This window comes from Ambystoma mexicanum, chromosome 2p (genome assembly GCF_040938575.1).
Source record: "Ambystoma mexicanum isolate Mex_15411 chromosome 2p, UKY_AmexF1_1, whole genome shotgun sequence".
In the NCBI taxonomy this organism is placed as follows: Eukaryota; Metazoa; Chordata; class Amphibia; order Caudata; family Ambystomatidae; genus Ambystoma; species Ambystoma mexicanum.
The window spans coordinates 668966549-668987571 of record NC_090923.1 but is presented as its reverse complement, the minus strand read 5'-3'; positions in this window follow the sequence as shown (position 1 = coordinate 668987571).

Below are 21023 nucleotides of genomic sequence, written 5' to 3'. Positions count from 1 at the left end.
CAATAGCCATGTGCTTTGTCCGGCATAGCGTTCCATGTACCGTGGCAACGTGGAATTCCGCAGTACCATTGAGTCTTGTGATGAGCCTGGGAAACGTGCGCAGCAGTGTGTAATCAGTTGCATGGCATCACAAACCATCTGGACATTCAAAGAGTGATACTGTTTCCTATTGCGGAACACCACCTCAATTGCACGTGGTACTGTCAGCTCAACGTGAGTGCAGTCAACTGCGCCTATGCAATTTGGCATGCCTGCTATGGCATGGAAGGCCAACTTGGTGGCAATGACCTCGGGGAGGGTGCGGGGTAGGGCTATGTGTTCCGACACATGGCGCAACAGGGCATCCAGTACCTGTACCAGGATTTTTGAGAAACAGGGTTGTGATATGCCGTGCAGCTCACCAACCGTGTGTTGATAGGTGCCAGTGCCAAGGAAATGCAGTACTGAGACAACCTTCAAGAGGGGGAGGGTGGCGGTGGGGGTGTCAATTTGGCTGCTGATGTTGTCCTCAATCATGGCGGTGATGTGCAGGATTGTTGCACGGTCCAGCCGGTATAGTGTGTGGATCTGTCCTGGGGTGAGGTTCCAGGGTGAGGCCCTGATGCGTGGTATTGCTGGCTGGCGGCGGGGTCGGGCTGGCTGGGCAATGGGGTTTGCCATAGCTGCAGGGTTGGCTGGTTGCCGCCTGCGCCTCCTCCGCCTACGCCTCCTCCTCTGCGCCATTGCTGCCACCATTGCAGTGTTGCCTGTTGGTTGAGTAGGCCCAGTCCCAGTGCTACTAGACCTGCTGTCTGCATGGTTCTGTGTTGTGTTGGGCTGGGTGTGGCCCTTTTGTAGGCTCCCAGTGGCCTGCTAGGTCCAGCTGGGCTGATTTGGTGCACCTGTGCCCTGATTCAGTTCAGCAGGCAGTGTATAACGCCATGTTCGCGGTGGCGGCGGTTCCGCAACCGTGATCACGGTATTTACGCCATTTTTTTGCCGGTATTTCCGTGTCCGCGCTAGTTGTGATGCTCACGGTGTTTCGTGTTGACGGTAACGGAGGGGTTTCCGTGCAGACGGACTTAACGGGACCCCTATTTCCGTGGTGGCGGTTGAGGGTGGTGGTATTACGGGGCCGCGGGTCATGATTGGGCGGACATGGAAACGGTGCCGGTATGGTTTTACCGGCAGTGTTAATTCCGAACCGGAGTACTTGTAATGAGGCCCTATGTCTTTTTGGGCAAAACATTTTCGGCAAAAAAAAACTGGGGGTGAATGCACATAGAACCCATTTCCTGAGGGGCCTAGTGGGGGGTCTCAAAGAACCCCAAGTACCAAATGAAGTTGCTCTTTGCTCTCAGTGTAACTTCAAGCTAATTTTAAGCACTGCAAGTGCTCCCAACATCTTCGGACCGCTATGAAGACCCAATTGAGCTGTCTTTGACACTTTACACTTTAAACCGCTTTTTCTTTGAGCTGCGCCAATCCATTCACCGCCTGTCCCAAGCTTTTTTGTGCCTTGTGCTGTTGCTTCTTGTCGACCAGCACTTCCGGATCCAGTTGAGCCAGCTCACTGATGAATTGAATTAGCACTTCACGCATTGAGGCCCAGTCAAACCTTCGAACTGCATGTATTTGAACATCCTGCTTGTCCAAGTTTCTTCAAGACTGGAGCCATTGCTGTTTGTTGAAATGTACCATGTGGATGAATCCCAACGAAGCAGCTTGGCAGGCTCAATTCGACACACAGGGAAAAGACCAGAAATCCAGCTCCATGTTGTTGAGCTCCTGAAATAAGGCAATAAGGTATCACTTAGTGGTTCTGTCCATCTGGCCCTGTTCTATGGGACCTAGTGACATTTAGACCCTACTTTATACCTTAAAAACACATTCTTCAACTTCTTTGACTTTTCTGTAAGACTATTTTCCTGCAGACCTCTATTCTTCAAAACTCAGAGCACCTCATTCTCTGAAAGTATGCATTCACTGTGCATCACCTTGCATAGGTGGGATGCTGGTGTTTTTAATGGTTCTGTGTTATTTACATCGGCAGTTATCTTTTATCGATTCGTTTTATTTGCTTAAAGGTTTTTTTTTCAAAATAACTCATCAAAACCATTTTTTTAATATTTGGGGGGCTCTTATATTTGGGGCTCCACCAAGCGCTACTCTCCTATTATTTACTGCTTATTCCCCACCCACCCTACATGTTTCTGAGTTTTTTCATTGACATTTTTTCTGAACAATATACTGGCGATGTGACAGCCTCGTACCTTTTTTAATAGTTTGCCTGTCCTTTTCATTTAATGAAAGTCTTTTTTTAATAGAACCTTGATTGGATATTTTCTTTTATTTTGGCACTTACCACACTACTGCAGTTTGGCTGCTTCATGCAGACTCACACTCTCTTGAATCAGGTAGAACTACCCTACTGTTTTTCTTTCTCTACCTGTCACATTTTCCATTCTGTATGTCATGTAATTTGTAACTAACTAAGAAGCCTAAGGGCGCTTGAACCTGTATGTCAAACCTCTTACATATTCCTGTAACAGTGCCTCAATGCCCCTGGGCTGCAAGTTGCGCGATACAAATGCAAATAAATAAAGTGTAGATTGCCCTCACCCCTTTCTATCTTAGGAAGCAAAGGAGGAATGCCATTCATGTTGCGCCGTTTTCATCTTTATGATTGAAATCAGTGCTGGTTACAGCAGCAGTCATATCGTCACAGTGCTACATCAGCGATATTATGCTGTGGACAGCTAATAACTGATATTTTCCAGTCAAGCAGAGCCAGGCCTGATAAACTCTGCGTACAGGTCACCCTTTCAAAAAAAGGACGGCATACAGCACTTTAATGGCAAGACCAGCCAAGCAGGTGTTGGCAAAGTCAACAACTTAAGTACACTCGGCACAAAATGCACTACTGTGCGCATTCTTAGAGCTTTTCCATGCAGTTTTGTGGACGGTGTTTCATTCAGTACGGTGTTTCCTTTCGTAAAAAGGCATTGAGCTAACACCCCGTCCCCGCTTCTGGTTTTGGCGGGTCTCTGAGGGAAGAGGCAGAATTGTTCTTCTGTTTTAATAAATAAAGAATGTTTGTCTCAGGAAGTGGGCGAGTCAAGTGAACTCTACAAGGTCTTGTATGCAGTGCACAGTGCAGGAGAAATGGTTGTGTGTCCTCTGTTTCTCCAAGGTCTCTGTTTCTCCAAGGTCAGCCTCCTGTTTGAAGATTCTGAACTTTCGACGTTTCTGCCTTGAGGTGTGTTGTCCACAATGCCGCGTCACATTTTCCAGCATACTAGACACTATGTCCAAATGTGCATTGCTTGATTAACCATGGCGAGGTATTCGGCAGGTGCGTAGTTTCATGCACTATATAGTTGTGTTTTGCTACGTCCCATTGTGGCCCTAATTGGCAGCATACAGGTGCGCCACGTCACATTGTACATTCCCGCAGTTACTTCTTGCTGTCTGCGATGTCCCATTTTAGATGATTGTGCTGCTCTGGCGATGCTGCTATAATATAAGCTCAGTGGGTTGCTTGAAGGATTTAAGAGGTTAGTACTTTAATGCTCGGCGGTGGAAGGACTCTGTGCAACTTTTTTAATGGGCACCAGACTTTATAACGGTAGCTCTGGGAGTTGAGTGGGCACCAAGGGTGGAAGGAATTTGTGCAATTTGTTTGAATTGTACCAGGCTATATAATTGTGATTGTGGGCATGTCAGTGATAGTGGTCCCTTCCACAGTTCTGTACGAATGTATCCCAGTTCTTGAAATGCGGGTTTGAGGTGTCTCAGGCCTACTAGTTCCATTCTGCAAGCATTTATAGTTAGGCCTTAATCTTCACTCACATGCAGCAGGGTTGAAGAAATGAGACGGCAAGTGTGTTTTATAATTCGTTTTAGTGGGTGTTTTAATTAAAAAGCTAATTTCCATTTTAAAACATTCAGATGTGCCAATCCCATATGCGCACGTGCTTTGGTGTGCTCGACTGCTGACATTTTGCTTAGATTTGCCTCCAGTGCCTGAGTGGCATAGTCCCTTTCAGCCGCTGGGCATGCTGTACTGCAGTAAAGTGCTTTGTGTGAGCTCGATGTAGAAGTGGACCATCACACATGACACCGAACATGTCTTACACAGGAGAAACTTCCAGCTTCCCCACATCTAGAAAAAAGAAGCTTGCAGAATCTCCATCCGCTGTGACAATCCCCTTGCTCTGATAGGTGCTTGCAGTAGCCGTGGCAACAGAGAATGCTGTGACATGCTCCACTACTCCTGAACACCCGTGAAGCTTTGCTCTCCAATCTTGACTCTAATATCCCTTCTGTCCTCATTCTCCTTCATCTATCCTCTGCTTTTGACACGTTCAACCATGACATCCTGCACAATCGTCTCTAGGACAACCTTGGTATTACAGATCAGGCCCTGGCCTGGTTGACCTCCTTTCTCACCGACCAACCCTCTCAGGTCCAACTTTGGTATTTCCTCTCTTCTATGCCTCTCTCTATTTGTGGGGTTGCCCAGGGGTCTAACCTCTCTCCCTTGCTCTTAAACCACTACCTGGCACCTCTTGCCCACCGCAACGCTATTTTCTGCTCCAATTTTCAATGTTATGCAGATGACAGCTCTCTTTCAGGCTCCCCTCAGCCACCTCTGCTTCTTCTCTCATACCAGACTGTCTGGCCGCAATTCAGGAATGGTGTGCCGCCAATGATCTCTGCCTTAATACCAGTAAGACTTGAAGAGGGATGGTCAGAATACACCTCCCGTCCCGGAAGACTCTCCAACCAGAAGAAGCACCAAAGACAATATGGCCTCCGATCATATGAACTCACACCGATTCCCAATGCTCCCACAATGGACAATTAACATGCAGCAGTACGAACACTACTCGTAGTGGACGAAGATGCATAAGAGGGAGCTGGGGACAGCTACGCTGACAGAATCGACTAAAGCACTGAGAAGCCATGCCTCAAGTCGTTAGAGACATCACGTCGACATAGCTACGTCAGACATGAAGCACACGTGCCATCCGCACATATCGGGACACTCCCACACCCACCTACATGAAGAATACATTTGTACATTTGTACAGCTCTGTGAGTTAGAGGACATTGACATATACATACTGTCTGCACATTTATTATTTTGCCATTAGGCTTGCCGCAACAACGCAGGATTGCAAGAAGGGCTTGTGTAAATGCTTGCAGTTGCTTACATGCAAATAACCCCATGGTATAGCAGGAGCACTCGAGGAACCTGACAGCCATGACGCACTAACCTATGGATACTATGGAAGATACATACAGTAAAAGCCAGACCATGGTTTAGGAAAATCTAGTAGGCCATGATCATCTTAGAGAAAGCTGAAGCCACACAAATGTTGTGCAAGCAGAATCACCACGGCGGGAACAAAGCCACTGCCAAGGTCACAATGTTGCAAATGGCATTCCTCACCTGAACTGAAGTAACACCGGCTGCAGGAGAGGCACGTTCTCCGACAAATACAGAATAATTCAGAGCTCCTGTGCTCACAAACGTGGTCTCCAAGCACATGATCCGGCCAAGCTGATAAGGAGCCGAGAATTGGAGACTGGGAAGAGCAAACCGTCTCACGGACCAGACACTGGTTGCAACAAATCTGTTACACTCCAGCTACAGTTCTGCTCTGGGAAAAGAGCACGCCGATGGCAATACTGGTCCACACACGGTTATGGCGCTGACACATAGTTGCACCTCACAGACACATAGTTGCACATGCACTGTGAACAGGTGTCTAGCGGGCTGGGAACTGAGGTTGTCCCAGGCTTGGGGGCCTGCCGCTTAACCAATCAGAAATCATGGCCCTAGGGGTGAGTAGCTGGGGTCACTGACCAATCGCAAGGTCCACCTACTGTAACAAATAGTTAGTATCAGTTTTCGGGGATGGTCCAAGCCTAACATCTGACGCTTCCTTGTCCAATAAAATAACTTCTATATTGGCTCCTATATGGGACCCACCACTCAGCAACCTATCCAAGGTGGAGTTAGGTTTTGGAGAAGGGCTCAGAAAGTGACGCAAGTTGTGATGCCACTTGTCATCAAAACTGGCCTGCGAGCCAGAATGCGGCGAGATGTGCCTGGAATTCCCTCCGTGCATGTAACCCCTGTGGTTTGTTGGCTGTATTAAACCCCAGTTGTACCTTGCTACTTGTGGGAAAGGAAGGAGTTAGGCCTCCCATGAGTTCGGCATCCGCGGACTCCTAGCAAAGGCTCTGCCTGCTTGGGGGTTCTCCCTAACAGACTAAGATCCTCCTCATTGGGACACCCGCTCACTCCTTTCGTATCTGTCGGCCCACTCTGGGCCCTCTTCCTGCTCTTTCCTGTGAGGCTAAAAACCTTGGTATCATCTTCGACTTCACCCTCTCCTCTCCTCAGATCGCTGACATCTCTAAAAAGTCAAACTATCAGCTGCACCACCTCAGAGGTATTCTTCCTTTTTACTCTTTCCCCCAGAATCTCACTGTCTCCAGAGCTCTGGTCCTCTCTAGGCTGGACTATTGCTACAGCCTCTATCTACATCTTCCTGCCTCTACTCCTTGACCTTTACAACTTATCCAGAACAGGACTTTGAGACTTGTCCTTGGCCTCAAGCCCAAGGATCATCTCTCCAGCTCTGAAATCTCTTCACTGGCTGACCCTCTGCATTATCCACAAGGCTTTCTGGGGACTAGGACCACTCTACCTCCAACGTTCTCTTCCAAAACATCTTCCTTCTCAAGCTCTCCGCTCATCCACTTCCAACTCTCTGAGGATCAGGCACTTCTCCAAGCAGAGAGTTGGGGGCAGATCTATCTCCTCAGCTGGGGTCTCCCTCTGGAACAGCCTCCCTGCCTCTCTCAAACTTGAGCAGAACCACTTCCGGTTCCGGAAGCAACTCAAGACCTTCCTTTACGCTTCCGCTTTCTCTCTTACTCTCCCCTGCTGATGCACCTAACTGCTCTGCGCACTGGTTACCTGGTCACCCTCTGAACTCGTGCCCAGGCTCCTGCATGTCCAGTTGCATTTGCACTGCTTCTGGCTCCCCGGCACTTAAGGGTCTGTATCGGCAACCCTACAGTTCCTTCTCTATGCACTTATGACCCACCTGCTGGCTGCACTTGTGAGTTAACTGCGCTTCCCTCTTCCCCTCCCTCCTGGCACTTCTCCCCTTCCCTCTTCCCAGCACTTGCGTGATCTGAATGCACAAGGTCTAGTAAGATCGTTATTTTGTTCCCTGTTGTTTTCCCCTCCTTGTCTTGTTGCGCTTAGAAACACCTGTGTACAGGGCCGTTATAAATGCCATATCATATCATAGTGGAGCAAGGTGCATGACACCAAAAATAGTCCGGCATAAGCCACACCCCATTCTAGAACCTTGCAAGCATTAACTTAGGATGGGGCCTCTTGCATTCATTCTATGCCTGCATCAGCCCCTCCTCTGCCCAGAATACTTGCTCGCAACAGACACGCAGTACGTAGGGGCCACAGTCAATAACTCGTTGGATACCATCATATTGGACTACAGCCAAAATAGACCCCAAGATCCCGATCCACCCAACACTCTTGCAATCCTTAATCTGCTCTATGGCTTATCGGAACACGGAAAGTAAAGTAAGGCATTACCGGGACAACGAAGCGCTACAAGAACATATCTACGGCAGCTATGCACTACACAAAAGCTTGCAACATGACTTCAGGGCTGGGTCTCCATCATCAATCATCAAAAGATGTTAAACTGTCTCCCCATAAGCAGAGAGGTGCATTAATATTGCCTTCTTAAACATCACATGTATATTTTCATCCCAACCTCAACATTTGGTGCAGATATGGACCTCGCTATATCAGTGATCCAAAAAAACGAAACTGGGTTTTAAGCCATACTAATTAATAAAGAGTGAGGAGCCCCTCCACTGAGAACAAACATTGGTCAAATACCCTATTCAATGGAATTTCTTCTACTCAGGAGTGTCTACAAGCCTGTTTTAGCTCACTGTACCTTTCACAGAGGTGAAATAACCATTTGCATATCGGCCTGGTCCCTACCGGCTTGGGCTGTCCAGCACCGAAATGCTGGGCAATACTCTTCTGAACAAGAGTACCAACAGCAACCCCAGTTAGGTGAAGTGGGAGAATGGAAGACCAGGCTCCCGTCCTTCGCCTCTCGCGCTTGGCCCAGAGGGTCACGACCCAAACACCCGCCACGAGAAGAGTTTGTCCATTTACCAGACGACCAGATACCCTGGTACAGGAACATACGGATGTGTCCATCTGCCTGCCCAGCAGCCCGCACTGGCCATGCCGACACCTGCGGCACGGATCAACTAGACTAAAATCTACACGTCGTTAGAGATGCCATGACGACCTAGACAACGGGAAGCACATCTGTACAAATGTACACACTGGACATTCCCACACCAACCTACACGAAGAATATACTCAGTGCTATGACGTAGGCGACAGGCATATTCACGGACGTGCATCTTTATTATTTTTACATAGGCTTTCAGAATGCAGAAACGCAAGACGCGTCATGAACTCTTCTACTAGCTTGCTCACGCTTCTCTTGAAACCAGTTACCGCCATGAGAAGTATAATGAAGACAATACTGGTCATGAAATTATATGCTCCTATAACCTAAAGCACCTGTGCACCAAACGGACAACTTATGCACCAGGCCCAAGTAGGCCTCAAACAAGAGCTCCCGTGGACATCAACAAGGCAAGAGTCAGTTGCTGATCCTGCAGAATGAGCTCGGCGAAGCAACCAGCCAAGGTCGCAATGTTGCAAACCCACGTTCCAAGAGCAAATCATCAAAGGCACGATGTTGCAACCTCGTACTCCGCGCACCAACGTTAAAGTCACACCGACAAATTAAACCAGACGCGCAGTAGAAAAACAATATTAATTGTGCAGAATTCTGCCTCTTTCACGGTCCCTCCCCACGTGACCAAGCCGAACCTGACGAGATGCCAAACCCAGGAGAACAGAGGCGTCTGGATCCCTCGCTACGAGACACTGGCAGATACACTTGAAAGGCTCAATGGACATCTGCAACAGTGGGAGCGGTCCCCCGTCCAGCTATGAATAAGTCCTCACATTGTCTGCATGTACCCATAGTGAAACATTGTTGCAACTTACAGGTACACCGAGAGCTGGGAACGACGGTGGTCCCAGGCTGGGAAGCTCACGGGCGCACCAATCAGAACATGGGGCTTTTATCACTGACGCCAGCAAATTTAGCCAATCCTCAGGAGTCTTCATGTAACAATTCTCATGTATCTAATTGTAGGGACAACCCAGATATACCACCTGACTACACCTTGTCCACTAATATCTTTCTCTATATGTGTGCTATACTAACCCTACCACTCGAACACCCAATTAAGAGTGGCGATAGGTTTTTTGTTAACTTTCTGAAGTGACGCAAGTAGCGCGTCATAATACAGTAAAAAGGGCCTGCGAGCCCCACGATTGTGTGTGTGTCAGGACGAACGCGTACGCTCCTTGACCCATCCCTGCCGTTTTGTCTAATAAACAGCAGAGTCACCTTGCTCCTTGTGTGCGTCTCATACTCTATCTCATCTCATCTGGGATATACACGGGAGGAGTTGGGGCCTCCCTGCCTGGAGGTCCGCGGACGGCCCGGCCGACCCCGGCAGAATTTCCCCCCGACAAGTTGGAGGCACTGCTGAGATCTGCTTAAGATCGACTTTTTATTTTTACTTTTTCCAGGCACTCCCGTTGCGAGGAGGCCCGGCGGCGCGGCCCCCTCTGCCGTTGCCCCCTTCTGAGGACTACAGGACCATCGCGGAGCTGCGAGAAGACCGGACAGCGCAATCCGGATATTGGCCCTCGGGAGCCGGTTGAGAAGTATCCCGCCCGCGGTTGGCGAGTGTCCAGACGTGGTCCAGACGAGGGGAGGTGGCGAGCCGCTTGGAGGGGTGCACGCAGTCGAGCGGCCCTGCATCGAGAGAACTTGGTGAGCATGACACGCACAACGAGCAATGCGAAATTGTGAGGGAGGGGGAGGAAGTAAATAAGGGAGGAGGGAGGTATTGTACAGATGCGCGGCGAGGGTTTAACAACTGAGTGTTGCTAATGGAATGAATGGTGGCGAGACGAGTGCGAGAGCAGTCGGCTACGTCACGCGAAAGAGGGGGGCGGAGCACGAAAACATCACGTGTGGCCGCTCGTAGACACTGATTGGCCTAAATCGCGACTAACGTGTAGGGGTGGGTGTGTGTGGTTTCCTACGATTTGACATTTATTGATCAATGAGTAGATGAGGTTCCCTATTGTTCGAGCAAGAAACTCGATAGGTAGATGACGAGGTTCCCTATTGTTCGAGCAAGAAACTCGATAGGTAGATGACGTTTCCCTGTAGGCGGTAGCTAGTTGCATAGTTGCCCAATACGGAAGATAATTGGCTGGTTAAGCCCTCCTGTTGAGGGGAGTATCACACGCGAGGCGACGCAGCGTGCGCAGTCCGATTATATTATTGATGAGATTACCTTGTTCCAGGAGAGACAGGAAGACAGCTGTAGGGTTAGCGGGGGTAGATTGCAAGTGTATTTTGAAACTAATAATGAGAATGTACCAGTAGCGTAAAGACATCGGTGACGTCACCAGTAGGGATTTAATAGGATATCGCGAGTACAAGGAACTTTGGGTTTGAGAGTGGTGGGGAAGAGAAACATGATAAGGGAGCGGATACGGAGATAAACGATAAACGAGTGGATCGGAAGAGGAGAAGGGGAGAGGGGCGTGGCTGCGCACGGAGAACGCCGGCCACGGCAAGTGTAAAAGGGGGAGGAGAACGAGGAATCAGGACGACTGTATAAGATCGTCGTAAGGGGTACGCAGCCACAGGGGGCTGCGTGCGCCTCGGCCGCAGGGGGCCGTAGGGGGCCGTAGGGGAAGGAATATACAATATAAAATTATACATATATATATATTTGTGTTTTATTTATTTTTTTTTTATTATTATTATTGCATAATTTGTCAAAGGATTGTCGTAAGTCCCCACACTTACGGGGCCAGGTAAACGATATAAGGTTGTAAATTGTAAACTGATAGTGAAGGGAAGAGTAACAAGTGGGGCACCACTATGTCATACGGGACAGGGTCGGGAGGGTGGGGGAACACCCTCACTACCCCACTACAACACATATGCACCACACTGCCACCCCATAGGGAGAAATTAATTAAGTACAGCATAGAGTGGACCCAGGGGACGGATAACAAAATGTTAACACCATGGCCGCCTAATGGTAGTTTCGATCCATATGCCCAACATTCACTGCTAAACCATCTGCACAATACATACAAGGGGAAGAAGTTGGTGAGCCATGTGGAGGTGTTTAACTTATGGAGGATGTTCCAGGGGTCCCGACCAGGACCAAATGGAATGTTCTCTATGGGGGAAACACCGGAAGTAAAAGAGATTAAGAAAGAAGGAACGGATGGGGAAAAGGGGTGTGAAAGGACAAAGAATAAGGGGAATGAAGGAGAGGGAGGAGAAAAGATTGATAAATTAGACAACATAAAAAAGGAACCGAGCAACGAGATACCCATAACACCGGGAGTGAAAACAGAGGGAGAAGGGTTGTACCCTTTAAGAGAATTAGGAGAAATAGAAGGACAGTTAAGGACGGCTGAAGGATACTCGAACCCGGCATACAGCCCTCCACCATATGTGGCTCATAGGAAGATGACAGTGGGGGAGGGGAGGATTGGAGAAGAGCAGATTGTAGAGATAGGACATGATGAGTGGGTAGCTGCACAGATATTATTAAAATTACGGGGTTCACTAACGGGAGAAGAGAGGGAGGCAGTAAAGAGAACAGACGAGGATAGTACAAGGGAGAGTGAGATGAAGGGGGAGGAGCTATTACGACAAAGAGAAGAGATTTTGGAGGAAAAATTGGCAAAGCTAAGGGATGAGCAGAATGAATTAATAAAACAGCTTGAGAAGGAGGAAAAAGAGAGAGTGAGGAAAAGGAAAGAGGGTAAAGACGAATTGGACAAATTAAGGGAACGAAATGAGGAGCAAAGGATAGAAGCTGAAAGGGTAAAAGCAGCAGCAGACAGGGTGTCAAGAGTAGTGTTGAGAGAAAAAAAGAAGGAAGAAGAAGATAAAGAAAGGGAAATGGAAATATGGAGGAGGAGGGTACTATCAGAGGCAGCTAAGAAATATGAAGAGGGGAAAGCAATAGAAAGAGAAAGGGTGAAATGGGAAAGGAAGAAAGAGGATGAAAGAATATTGGAACAGATGAGCAACGAAGTGATGGAGGAACTAAAAAGGAAAAGGGAGGAAAATAGTAGGGAGATGGAGGAGAGGAGTGAAGGGGAAAGAGGAGGGAGTAATAGGGAGAGTGAAAAATAGGGGGATGTATATAGAAGTAGAGAAGTAGCAACAACATCAACACCAGGGGGAACAGTTGGTAACAAAGGAAGAGGAGAAATGGAGCTAATAGACTTAGAAACAGTAACAGTAAAAGGGAAAAAGGCAGAGTGGGGGATACCATTTATGACTGATTTTTGCAGTGAGGAGGAAGAAGGAGTAGAGAGGGGAGGAAGAAAGAGTGAAAGGGAAAGCTTAGAGAAGCTGTACCTCACTAGAACAAACATAGACTCGCCATGGATCAGTAAGAGAAGGGAGGAGCTGGAACGAAGTGAGGAGAGGGTGCAACAACTAGTGGAAAAACAAACCCATGAAGCCACACCATCGCCATCTCCATCACGCCCTCCCCCATCGCACCCTACATGCTCAACCGCCACACGCTCGCTGCGCACAATAAAGCTTGCGCCTTTCATGGACGAATTGACCCCCTATGCATGTCGGCTTAGAGACCTCCCTAGCCGCAGGCAAGACAGACAAATAAACATACCCATATTAAACACAGGAAATGATGAAAAAAGGGGAAAGGACGGAGAGGGAGGTAGGAGCAGGGGTAGTAAGGAAGAATTTGAAGTGGTAAAGGAAACGGGGGAAGAGGAGGGGTGTGAGGACTCAATATTATGGAGCGTAAGGGGTGACACAAGACACAACTTAATGCCACTGTTGGAGAGAGGAGGGGTTAGACCGCAGTATGTACCTTGGAAGCATACGGATAAAGAAAATATAAAATGTAGGCTCCCATCACTAAGTGGAGGTGCGGGTAAGTGGATATATGAAATGGAAAAACACACCGCAGGACAGAAACTAGCAGTAGGAGATGTGAAGGGCCTGTTAATATCAATATTAGGGGATAGAGCGGACGACATCTGGAAGAGAGCGGGATTCCATGGGGTAACAATAACGAACACATCGCATGATGGGGCGCCATTTGCAAACTGCAGACATGCGCTATGGCAGGCACTGAGAGTACAGTACCCAGACACATCAGACATAGGAGCAATTACTTCCCGTAAGATGCGTGAGAATGAGGATCCTGTTGATTATATCCAGGATATTCAAGAGAAGTGGCGCATGGAAACTAGAGAACAATGGGATAAAACACCAGCCATATTTTATCATATACTAGTACAAGGGCTCCCAGAAGGAGTTCAGAAACAACTAAAGAAAGTAGTGGGAATGGAAGCAAAACCATGGCCAGAAATACAGCTGACTATAGTACATCACTGCAGGATATGGCAAGGAAAAATGAAACAAAAGGAAGAGGACAGGAAAACAGAAGAGGCCAAACTAGTACAGAAAAAACTTACTAAATACACAATGGAAGGAGCACTAATAACTACGCCCACACCAATGGCCCAAAGCCCCACACAAATAGTGGCTGCACAAGATCCAGCTCAAATAGCACCTCCACAAAGTATAATACAGCAAGTGCCGCCACTGCAATTACACGCACCAAACGTGGGAGGAGGGTACCCAATGCAAGGAGCTGGGTATTATAGTTATAACAGGGGGAGAGGAGGATTTATGAGAGGGAGAGGATACGGATATAATACCCAACAGCAGGTGGGGGGACTTGGAAATTCCTACCCCACAGGGCAACCGGTATACCAGGACAACACAGGGAGCTTCCCATGGCAGAGCAGGGAACCACCCGTGTGTTGGAGTTGTGGATTACTAGGACACATGTCACGTACGTGTAGGGTCAGGCCAGGAACACCAGCATGGAATGAACAGGCACAACCTAGGCCATCACAAGAACAGCAGGGCAAACAACAACAACAAATAACGCAACAACAGCCACAAACATATTCACTGCCACAACAACAAATAACACAACAACAGCCACTGCCACAACAACAAGTAGCGCTAACACAACAACCCCAAACTGAACAAACGCAATTGGGTAGGGTGACGGTCTTGGGACACAACCCTTACACAGGGAATGGCCAATCATTGTACCCCCAATAGGACAGCCCACAGACGGCCTTGGTGTGTCCCATCCTGTCAGTAACACCTAATAGTGCGGAGGAGCCACGCATAGAGGTAACGATAGGTGACAAAAAATTATCATTCCTTGTTGACACCGGGGCAACCCGGTCTTGCATAAGGGAAGGTAAATTTAAGATGTCAGGCGAAGCCATGAACACCCAAGGATTTTCTGGGGCTAAAGGGTTGGTTCCTTTTACTGATAACGTTCCCTTATCTATCGGAGATTATGATCTGTCAGTTCCACTTTTGTATTATAGTGCCTCACCAGTAAATATACTGGGGAGGGACATAATGAATAGGTTAAATATGACAATCTCCTTTACAGAGGATGGTATAATTTGCTCTACTCCAGGGATTAACATGCTAGCAGCACGACAGATTATGCAAGCATACTGCGGGCAGACAGCTATTAGGGCGGAACCAGTAGATGGCGAGCTATTCCAGTATGGAACAGACATGGCATTTGCATGGATGCCAGGGATAGAAGGGAAAATATGGAGGAGGCCAGCAGCTTATCTGTTCCGACCAGAAACACCTGTTAATGAACAAGAAGGAAAGGTGTTTGTAATGGACATTGAGAGCATTATTGCAACAGCTGAGTATATTGCTGTGCACGCCCAAGACAAAGAAGGAAGAGCATGGAGGGCAGTGATAGCACTAGCAGAAGGATGTAGGTTGACCCAGGTGTCAGATGAGGAGCTGTTCTCAGAAGAAAAGGAGGAGGGGGAAATGGTGTTCATGATGAGTGTAGAAATATGGTTAAGAGTGGCTCACAAACAAATAGCGCAGAAAATTGCGATGGCACTTGAGGCACCTGCATGCACCCCAGTCCCTTTCTTTAAGGAGGATATGTCAAAGGTGCCCAAATCATTATGGACCATTAGCCCTTATGACGTAGGATGCATAAAAAGCATAGGGGGTGTACGGATAAAATTGAAAAAAGGTGCCATACTACCAAGAGTAAAGCAGTACCCATTGTCAAAAGAGGCAGATGAGGGCATATATGAAACTATAACGGCCCTTATAAACAATGGCATATTGGTCCCCTCAGAATCACCATGTAACACGGCTGTGTACCCAGTGCGCAAGGCTAAAGGGGGGTCTTGGCGCTTCATACAGGACCTCAGGCCCTTGAACAACATAGTAGAAGCAGAATATCCAGTAACAGCAAACCCGGCCACAATATTGTGTGGCATTCCAGCAGAAGCATCACGATTTACAGTAATAGACCTTAAAAATGCATTTTTCTCAATACCATTACACCCCGACTCACAAGATTTGACAAGTTTCACTTACCGAAATACAAAATGGAAACATACCAGGTTACCACAGGGGTATTGTGAATCACCCTCAATTTTCAATAGAGTAATACAGATGGATTTGGGTAACGTTGAGGTGGAAAGCACAGTGTTACAGTATGTGGATGACATAATAATTTGCAGTATAAATGAAAGTAAATGCAGAGAGGACTCCTTAAAAATGTTGACTATATTGGCTGAAAAGGGGTATAAGGTAGACATGGAAAAAATACAATACTGTCAGGAACAGGTACTTTACATTGGCCAACTGATATCCCAACATGGAAGAAAGATTGCACCACAAAGAGCACAGGCCATCTCAAGCACTCCCATGCCACAGACTGTGAGAGAACTGCAGCAATTTCTGGGGCTGTGCAACTACTGTAGAGCATGGGTATTTGATTACAGTTCATACATAGGACCCCTGCTTGAGGGTTTGAAGGAAGCAAATAAAGGGGAGAAAAAGTTGGGGTGGACTATGGAAATGAGGGAGGCATTTGACGAATTGAAGGACGCGATATCAACAGCTCCAGTACTGGCATCCCCAGACTATGAGCGACGCTTTTTTATATTTTCACATTGCGACTCAGCAGTAATGAAAGCAGTATTGGCCCAAAAAACAAGCATGGGCTATAAACCAGTAGCATTTTACAGCGGTCACTTAGACCCCGTGATGTTAGGCCACTTCCCTTGCGAACAAGGTCTCGCTGCAGCTGCTTTTGCAGTAGAAAAGGCATCAGCAATAACCATGGGGTGTCCAACTACACTGTTTGTGGAACATGCACTATTTGCAATATTGAATAAACCCAAGTCCACACTAACGACACAAAGGGCATCAGGTTATGAGATCATTTTGTCTAGGGCTGAACTAGCGATTGTTAGATGTAGCACTGTTAACCCTGCAAGATTTCTAGCAGAAATAATTGAGGAGGGAGATTACGCCCACGACTGCACCCAACTAAATGAAATATATTCATGCACTAGAAAAGTTGAAGAAAATGCACTAGAGGGAGGTGAGCTTTTGTTTATTGATGGGTCATCAACTATTGATCAAGGAGATGGGATACGGAGGACTGGGGCAGCAGTGGTAAAAATGATGGAGGCGCCGGTGTGTGTGGCTATGAAGTGTGTACAGTTACCACAGCATTACTCTGCTCAAGCCGCTGAACTAGTTGCACTAATATTGGCATTAAAGGAAAGTTTTAACAAACGTGTAACAATGTATTCCGACAGTGCATATGTTACATCCACTGTCCACTCAGGGCTATCAAAATGGAGGAGAAGAGGGTTTAGGAGAGCTGATGGCACTCCAGTGCAACATGCCCTCTTGTTGGCTGAATTAATTGAAGTAATAAACGACCCCCAAGAGCTAGCCTTAGTAAAATGCACCGCACACACCAATGGTGAAGACCACGTCTCAAAAGGGAATGCAGCAGCAGACGCACATGCGAAATATGCTGCATACTTTGGTGAGATATGGAACCCCACAGACTCACAGAGAGGGAGAGGGAGGGGAATGGCTAGGGAGATGTTAATAAGAGAAGGGTACACCCATCTCCCAGCCACACAGATTATGGAATTACAAGCAGCTGCACCAATGGCCGAAAAGGAAATATGGGTAAAAAGAGGATGTACAATGTCACCAACCGACGCACTATGGCGCCAGGGTGGTACTGGGAAAGTTGTAATACCGTTGGCACTTTTAAATACCGCCCTGAGCCAATTACATCACCCAGCCCATACAGGCAAGGAAATAATTGCAGCACGAATTAGAGAAGATTGGTTCTGTCCCGAGTTAAATTCTCATGTGTCAAATTTTATCAGCAATTGTCTCACATGCCAACAGTTTACGGCCGGTCATACCCTAAAAGTGATAAGAGGTACCATACCCCGGCCAGAAGGACCTTTTCGGCACCTTCACATTGACTATGTTGATATGATCAACATATGTCAAGGTAATAGGTACATGATTGTAGTAGTATGCCCATTTTCTAGGTGGATTGAAGCAGGGCCCTGTTCACACCCAGATGCATTTAGAGCAGCCAAATTCATAGTAAGGGAGGTCTTCCCCAGGTGGGGAGTGTGCGAGGTGTTAAGTTCAGACAATGGCCCACATTTCGCAAACGAAATGTTCCAACATATCACAGCCCTGCTGAGCATAAAGCACAAATTTGCATGTGCATATCACCCACAGGCTAACAGTGTATGTGAACGCCTAAATGGCTTATTGAAGGAGGCAATTGCAAAGATACAACAAACAACAAAGAAAAGTTGGTTGTATTGCCTTCCGTTAGCCCTATTCAAACTAAGGAACAGGCCAGGGTCCGACCACCACCTCACCCCACACGAGGTGGTTACTGGACGTCAAATGCGCCTTCCCCTAACGCCAACGTCAAGGGCATTCACTGACCACGAAAGTTCAGCGAGTGTAGTAGGTGATGAAATGTATCAATATGTGTCGTCTTTGATTACTAGTGTTGTGTTTGTGTCTCAACAGCTCGAGCGCACGCGGGGCGGGTCCACCAGAAATCAAGGAGAAGGCGCCAGTACAGAATTAGAAAAAGAGAACTTGTGCAAACTTGCCAAAGGTGACCACGTGCTACTTCGCAATTTCAATAGGAGGTGGAACGACAAAAGGTTCACCGGCCCACATCTGGTAGAAGACGTATCACCAAGAGCAGTAAAACTAAAGGACAAGCGTGCCTGGAACCACCTATATGATGTAAAGATATACAAACTGCAGACCCTCCCAGCGCCAACAACAGGTCCATTGGAAGAACAGCAACAACATCCCCGACAGCGGAAGGAAGTTCTACCACAGACAACGACCCAATTGTTCCCTTACCGTGTCACTACCCAGCTACCCCAGAGACAACAACTGACGAAGAAAGGGGTGATCCCTACACTGCCCACCCCATGGTCACACGTTCAAAGAGTAAAAATACTTCCGCCATCTGAGCGCAAAAAAACCCCCCCGCCCATTGACTCCCAAGGACAGTTGTAACTTAAACTGAAAGCCACTGGCCGCACAAATACACATGTAAACACGTGAATGTTCTCTTTTTCTCTCGCACATACAGGAACTGCGTATTATTGTATAATTGCAACTTAAACTGAATGTTCTCTCGCACAAATACACATGTAAACACGTGAATGTTCTCTTTTTTCTCTCGCACATACAGGAACTGCGTATTATTGTATTGTTAAGTAGAGAGCTAATTAACAAGTCCACTGTCCAGGCGTAGATGGTACTCCCAGACGATAATTACCCAGAAGAATTGTCACACCAATTTGTATACGAAATAAAAAGGCCAACATACCTAAAAAGAAGAAGGGTACGTGTCTACTACACAGCCTTCCTCCTGGCCATAGAATATTACATGCCCCACCTCTGCCCATACTTGCCGGTCCTAAGAGACCAATCACTTAGAGTAGCGTGGGAGCAGCTCTTCGCCTGGGCACTGAATGACTATTTGATAGGGAGAGCTTAAATAAAACAAAACTAACATCTAAAAACGAGCATTTCTGAGAATTTTTAGGCGGGCAACTTTAACGTCGCAAGAATACGCTGCCAGGACTGCAGCAAGGTAAGAGCAAAATGCCGGTGAGATTAGCAGTTGTAATAAAAATAATAGGGATTTTGATGATCACCGGATTTTTGGCGGCCTCTGTCTGGCAGTACAGCTGTGCTATCAATTTTATTGCTGCACCCAAACCTAATATACCCCCGTTCCTTGCTGCAACAGGTGTTACGTCAGGTGGTAGTAGTAACATTGCACCCAAGCAAAATAGAGTTAAACGCAGCACATACTCAGACAATAAAGGTATTGATAATTATGTACAAGATTCAGCACACGTCACAAACAACATATGGTACCAACACATGACCCGCATTGGTAAGCAGACAACTGAGGATAGCTGCTACGTCTGTTCATTAATACCATACGCCATGAGTGCTTCACGAACATTTGTTGCCACAGAAATAAATGAGAAGATAGCGCAGTGCATAATATACTTGGCACTGTTCCAGACGAAAGGAAGATTCCAAGGAACTGTAGTGCACATGACATGGAAAACACGAGACTCATACCCATATGAAAACAACTTCCTCAAGACCTACTTGAGTTATCACAAGACCAGTTTACATGCTGAAGCATTCAAATATATAACAAGTGGCCCTGCAAAAGGAGAAACACAGAAAGTAACACTGCAGTATCTACCATGTGATTGGTACGCCACTGAAGTTCCGGGTAAACAAGGATGCTGGGAGAGGCCGCTACTGACGATAACAGGAAAGGTGTATCTGGACAACAGCTGGGAGATAGGAGTGATTGGCAGCAACATGGTAACAAAAGAAACTATCTCAACCATCGAGACACACAATCACCGATGTTGGACGACGTGGATCAAGTATGTACCAATGCTCACGTGGGTAGAAGAAGATGAAGACCCAATAACGATACTACCGTTGACTGCGCCCAAGGTATGCTACCAGCATAAAGGAGAGGTGGACGTAGGATATAACACCAATTGTGCAAGTGTGACGGAGTTACCTGAGGGGGGAGCGGGAACAGCAGTAATAATGGACCATTATTGGGCCTGTGGAGAAAAGGCATACCATACACTGCCTCCCCTGTGGAATGGTGTGTGCACAATGGTACACGTCAATGTACCATCACTAGTGGTACCTAAGAAGCACGTCAATGTGGCGAAATTTCCTAGAATGGATGAAGGGGATAAGAGAAGAAAGAGATCTGCACCACTTCAGGAGGAGCAAGGGAACAGGACCAACAGCAATGACACTGTCCTAAATAGAAGAAAAAGACAAGGAGAGCCGCTGACAGGAAATTACCTGTGGGGAAGGTCGGAAACGGCACTAACATCAATACCGCCAGAACACAGACTATTTAGCAGAGCAGCAATGTTCTTCTCCTCAATAATACACCCGGGACTACAGGCTTATGCAAACGCAAAATGGCTCCAAATAACTAGATGGGAACTAATGATGACCATCAATTCTACAGTAAATGGGTTCAACGCAATAAAAGAGGAGCTGCGAGCTGTAAGGATGGTAGCACTCCAGAACAGATATGTATTGGACCTTCTCACAGCAATGGAAGGAGGAGTTTGTGCAAAGATAGGACAATCATGCTGCACGTTCATACCTGCCAATGATGCTGACAATGGTACACTGACAGAAGCAGTTTCGCAATTGGCCCAGATGCACTCCAAAATGATGGATGAAAGCAACGGTGTGAACAAGGATAAGAGCTGGTTTTCACTATTATGGTCATGGATGCCATCCTGGCTGTCAGATGGACTGAAAATAATAGTG